Here is a 5,715-nt window from a genome sequence, read left to right on the forward strand (position 1 = left end):
ACATTTGTTCATATTCCTGGCTTGGTTGTATCCTCTTTCTCAGTATTGTTATAGGGGTTGTTCCCCAAGCAGAGCTTTTGTTGGGGTTGTTCCCCTAAGCAGAGTGTTGTTGAAGACTTCGTTTTCTTCTCCAGCAGTTTTCTCTCCCCAGCATGGGTGTTTTCCGTTTGGAAGTTTCGGTAGTGGATGGTTTGAGACCCCAGTACCCCATCACTCTCCTCAGTGCAGTCGCCGGATGAGTTGTTGCTTCTTTCCTCAGCACAGTCGCTAGTGGAATCTGTGATATATCCCCAAAGTAGAGCGCTTGTGGAAGACGTCGTTTTTCTCCAGCAGTACCCTCTTCCCCGGCCAAGTCGCCAGCGGAGTTGCTATATCTCTCCATCAGTGCGCTTATCCCTTCAGCAGGGCAGTGATTGTGTTCCTCCTCAGCAGTTGTGGGTGTTCTCCTCAGAAGAGTCAGCATTTAGTGGTTGATTCCCCAGCTCTCTTCCATATTCCCAGTGGATTCTTCGGTGGACTTCCCCAGTGGAGCCGTCAGTAGATTTGTGGTTTGGTGGATTGTATTTGTGCAAATTCCCCAATGGAGTTGGTATTCCCCAACAGAGTCAAGATTGTATCTGTGGTATTCCCCTCAGAGTCTCCGTCAGAGCTGATATCCTCAACAGAGTTGCTTATTGTGGCAGTTTCTGCTTGCTGAAACCTCTGTTTTCCCCAGTAGGGTTGGTTGGTAGCCTAGCATCCAGAGATTTGGGTTGATTCCCTGATTGCTTTTGATCCTCAGTAGAGTGGCTTGTTGCAGAATCTACTTGTGTGATCTGTTTTCCCTTCAGTGGGCGTATCCCCGATGGAATGGCTACTTGTGTTCTCCCCAAGTAGAGTTGCTTGTGCAGTTCGATTCTACATGGATGATGTTCTCCCTTTGTGGGTTGTTCCCCCAGCGGAGTTATTTGGAGTTGCTTTCATAGCGGTTCTTGCTTGTGCAGTGAGTTCTTGTTCCCCTGCAGACATCTTGGGATTTCTCCATTTCCCCCAATAGATTGGTCTTTGTGGCCGTTGTTGCCTGTTGTGACTTTCTGTACTCTAGTTGGGTTGATTATTGATCCATCATTCAGAGATTTTTGTGATATCTTTGATGTTTTGCCCCCTCGCAGATCTTTGCTTTTCAGCATTGAAGATCTCCAGCGGATTGGTTTTCCAGTTGGTTTTTCCCCTGGAAGTATAGTACCGGGCGTTTGTTTCCTGGACCCTGTTTGTGTTAGATATGTCTGTTTTGTCAGCATTCATCAAACATAAATTACGCATATTCATGCATAATCATAAACATTCAGATATTCATGTCGCATTTTTGCCATATATCTTTTGTTTGTTGTCTCCTGCTTTGGGTGATATAGATCTCTAATAGATCTTCCCAAGCAGATGTCGGGTGGTTAAATCTCTCCATATAGAGTCAGCCCATAAGCAGAAAATGTATGTCTTTCCTTTTGCAGTTCCCCACTGAGATTATCCTCGTGGATGACGGTTTCTTCCGTTTCCTCCCAACACATATATTGGGATGGATTTTCCTATTGAGTTATATCCTCATAGGATGAGTCTTGATTCAGTCTGTCTTTTCGGTTTGGTCCCGAATTGGCATTTGTCAACTGTTTCTCATGCTTCCCTGTGGAATAAATGAATGAATGGCCCAGTAACTGGCATTAATTCTTTTATCCCCAGCGAAATCTTTTTGGGCCTCTACCCTCATACCGGTAGTGGTAAGTCCTATGTTCCCTCTTCTTGGTGGAATTTGTGGTTATATACCTTTTTATTCCTCAGCAAGAGTGGGTGGTTTGTTATAAACCCTATTTTGTTCCCGTGCGGATTTGTGATTCTGTCATTCCCCACGCGGAGTTTGTGGTTTTCTACCCCGTATTCGGTAGATGTAAACCCTAATTCTTTTATCCTCATCAGAGTTGTTGGCCACTACCCCGTATTCGGTAGTCGTAAGTCCTATCTCTTTTCCCCTTGCGGAGGTAACCTTTGTGGTTCGTTCTGATTGATGGTGGATTTGTGTTGTTGTGGTTTTATTCCCAACGGAGTCTGTGCTTTTTGTGGATAATTGCCGGTTGCTAGCAATTTTATCCCCAGCCAGAGTTTTGGTATTCTACCCCGTATTCGGTAGTTGTAAACCCTAATTTTTCCCCTTTGCAGAGTTAACCTTGTTGTTCATCCTAACCAATGATGGTTACTCTTTGTGGTTATCTTCATTCAATATTTGATGTTGATATTCCTCCCTTTGCTTGTGGATAATTGCCGGTTGCTCGCAATTGTATCCCCAGCAAGTCTTCTGGATAATTGCCGTATGCTTGCAATTTTATCCCTGTTGAAGTCGCCAGTGGGTCCTTTCACCGTTTGCTAGTGATTTGTTCCCCGGATTATTGATTACTTGTCAATATATCCCCAGCTAGTCTTTGCGGATAATTGTTGTTTATGCAATTCATCCCCGGGTCATTGATTTTTGTATCAATGTATCCTCGGCAGATCGCCTTTCATTTACCTGTTTGCTTGGTAATGGTTGTCGCTCCCTTTGATTGGTCATCATTATATACTTGGTTTTGGTATCCCGATGCCTTTCTTTTCGATCGATTTATCCTTTGTTAACCCTTATACCGGTTGTGGATAATCTTCCATGCGAGTATGTTACCCACGTTCTGACGGTAATGGATAATATATCTCAGGAACTCTTCAGTCGAAGCCTTTTGTGTTTCCCCAGTCGAGCAAGATTCGTATTTCCTTTTGCGGAATCGAATATTTCTTGGTTTCTTGGATAATTGCCGGATGCTTGCAATTTATCCCTTTGAGTTGTCTTTCGTTTACCCGTATGCTTGGTATTGATTGTCTCTCTTTTTGGTTGGTCACCTATTATATGCCCTAACCGGTATCTCTGGTGTCTCTTCCCGTTCGAGTATATTATTCACGTTCTGACGGTAATGAATAATATATCTCTTTCACTCTTTGGCTGGAGTCCTTTGTTGATTTTCCCCAGTAGAGTAAGATTCGTATTCTTTGTAGAATCGAATATTCCATCCTTTAACAAGTTTGTGTTTTGGATGATGAGTGTTTTGGCATATATACCAATTCACGTTTTCGGTAGGTCACCTATTATATACCTTGGTATCCCTGGTGTTTCCTTCCATGCGAGTATATTATCTACGTTCTGACGGTAATAGATAATATATCTCATGCGAGTATTCTATCCACGTTCTGACGGTAATGGATATTATATCTCATGCGCTCTTTGGGTTTGTGTCCCCAGTTGAGTAAGACTCGTTTTCCCGTTGTGGATTCTAATGTCCATCCTGTAAGTCGATTTGCTTTTTCAAGCCCTCCTTTCGGATGATGAGTGTTTTGGCATATATACCAATTCACGCTTTGGTAGGTCACCTATTATATACCCAGTAACCGGTATCTCTGGTGTCTCTTCCTTTTCGAGTATATTATTCACGTTCTGACGGTAATGAATAATATGTCTCATGCACTCTTGGGTCAATCTTTTGATTGTTTTCTCCGTAGAGTAAGATTCGTATTCCTTGTGGAATCGAATATCCATCCTATAAACAAGTCTGCTTTTCTAGCTTTCTTCAGGATGATGAGTGTTTTGGCATATATACCAATTCACGTTTCGGTCGGTCACCTATTATATACCCCGGTATCCCTGGTGTTCCTTCCTTTCTGCTCCCTATTATGACCTTGGTCCCCTGTGGAGTCAGATTTTCCTGAGTTGATGTACCTTTTTCAGGTCTTTCTCAGATGTTGGGTTGATTGATATCTCTCACCCTTATACCGGTCTTAGATATTCATTCTTCCTGAGTTTGTTACCTTTATACCGGTAACACCTCATCTTGTTGCTTTTCCCCAGAAGAGTCTCTTTGTTAGACCTTCTCCAGTGAAGTTCTTGTTGTGATTTTACCCTTGTGCTGTATTGGCGTTTTCCCCAATATATGCAGGTTTCCCCGGCAGGGAGATTCTTTGTGAATCTTTTCCTTGGTCCGAGTCCGGATTTTCATCCGAAGTATCCCTGGTGGATAGTTTGAGTCAGCTTGAGTCTTTCCAATGGAGGTGTTTTCCTTTGGAATTCCTTCTTCTCCCCAGTTTGAGTCCTTTACTTCCCCAGTAAAGCCTCCAGTCTGATGTTTTGTCTTTCCCTAATTCAGAGTCGTGTCTTGCTCACGCATTCTTTTTCTTTTTATCCCCAATAAGAGTCCCTGGGAGAGTCTTGTTAATGTCTCGGTTCCTGGTGAGTGTATTACTCTGATGGATCGTCTTCTTTGTGGACCCATATCCCCACAGGGTTTTGTTTTGCTTTCGCATGCATACATTTGCATCATGAGGTCTCTTAGGGACCAAAATTTGTCTCATTATTGTTATTTAAGTCCATTCTACCGCGTCGAGATGAAGATTTCTAAACTTCACTTCTCCGGCTAGAATGACCTTAAATAGGGGCATCTGTAGGATCCCAATTTTGTCCCTAAGATCCCTCATGGCATCATATCATATCATATCATTGCCTCAAGGATCATTGTGCACCTTGCCTTCTTCCCTGTGGGTGGGTTATTCTTTTGAGAGTGATTTCTTGATCACCAAGCATGTTTTGCATTTGTATATCATTGCTTTTCATTTGTTTACTAACCAAAAGTACAAAAATATGTCATCTAACCTTGTTACTTGCAGATGAAGCAATCAACAGTCAAAGGCAGTTAATGCATTTCATTGAGCCATAGATGGTGGCCATTTTGAAGAATTTGGGCACCATGATCATTCATAAGAGCTCATATGAACTATGATATCATTTTGAATCAAGATCTCAAGTGGTGGAGGCTTGAACCTCATCAAGGCATTCTTCAGTCAACTGAAACCCTAGCCAGTCAACTGCCAGTCAACTGTTGGATTTGGAGGTGGGAAGAGCCTAGAAATACTTCATTCATGTTCAAACAAGTCTCATTTGACATTGCAAACATCAACAATGAAGAATTTGAGGTCAGATGAAAACTTTCCAAAAATAGAAAGTGACCTATAATTTGGATTTGCCAAAAATGGAAAGGTCTTCTCCTCAAATTTACATCATCATAAAAGCTTCAAAAGAAATTTTGCCCAACATGAAAGTTGAAGATCTTGCTCTCACCTTTCCAAAAAGTCCAAGAACATCCATTTCTCTTTTGTGGTTGGCAAGTTATGATCAAATCATTGTCAATGGAATTTGAACTTCAAGAAGGCATAACTTTTGCACCAAATGTCCAATTCAAGTGGTTCTTTTTGGAGCATTTCTCTCTTGATCTCTACTATCATAATCATGCATCAGATTTCATCAATTCTCATCATAAAAATAATGCATTTTTCACTTGAATTCATTTTGAATTTTGGAGGGAAATCTCCAATTTTAAAAATATGCATTGCCATTACATTTCTCCATTGGCATTTGATTAAAAATGACATTTGAGGTGCATTTCAAGCAAGCCACGAGTAATGTAGCATGCCATGCACATGTGAGGGTATTTTGGCCAAGTTGCATAACACTTCATTTCATCTAATCCATTTTGCATTAGCCTAATTGGGATTAACAAGCTTGATTAGCAGAGGGTATATATTCCTAATCATAACAGAAATTCAGGAGGACAACTTCACAATTTCAGATCTAAAAGTTTTGCTCTCAAAATTCTCTCAACTTTTTCATCAAATTCT

This window comes from Lathyrus oleraceus, chromosome 1, assembly GCF_024323335.1.
Source record: "Lathyrus oleraceus cultivar Zhongwan6 chromosome 1, CAAS_Psat_ZW6_1.0, whole genome shotgun sequence".
Taxonomy (NCBI): domain Eukaryota; kingdom Viridiplantae; phylum Streptophyta; class Magnoliopsida; order Fabales; family Fabaceae; genus Lathyrus; species Lathyrus oleraceus.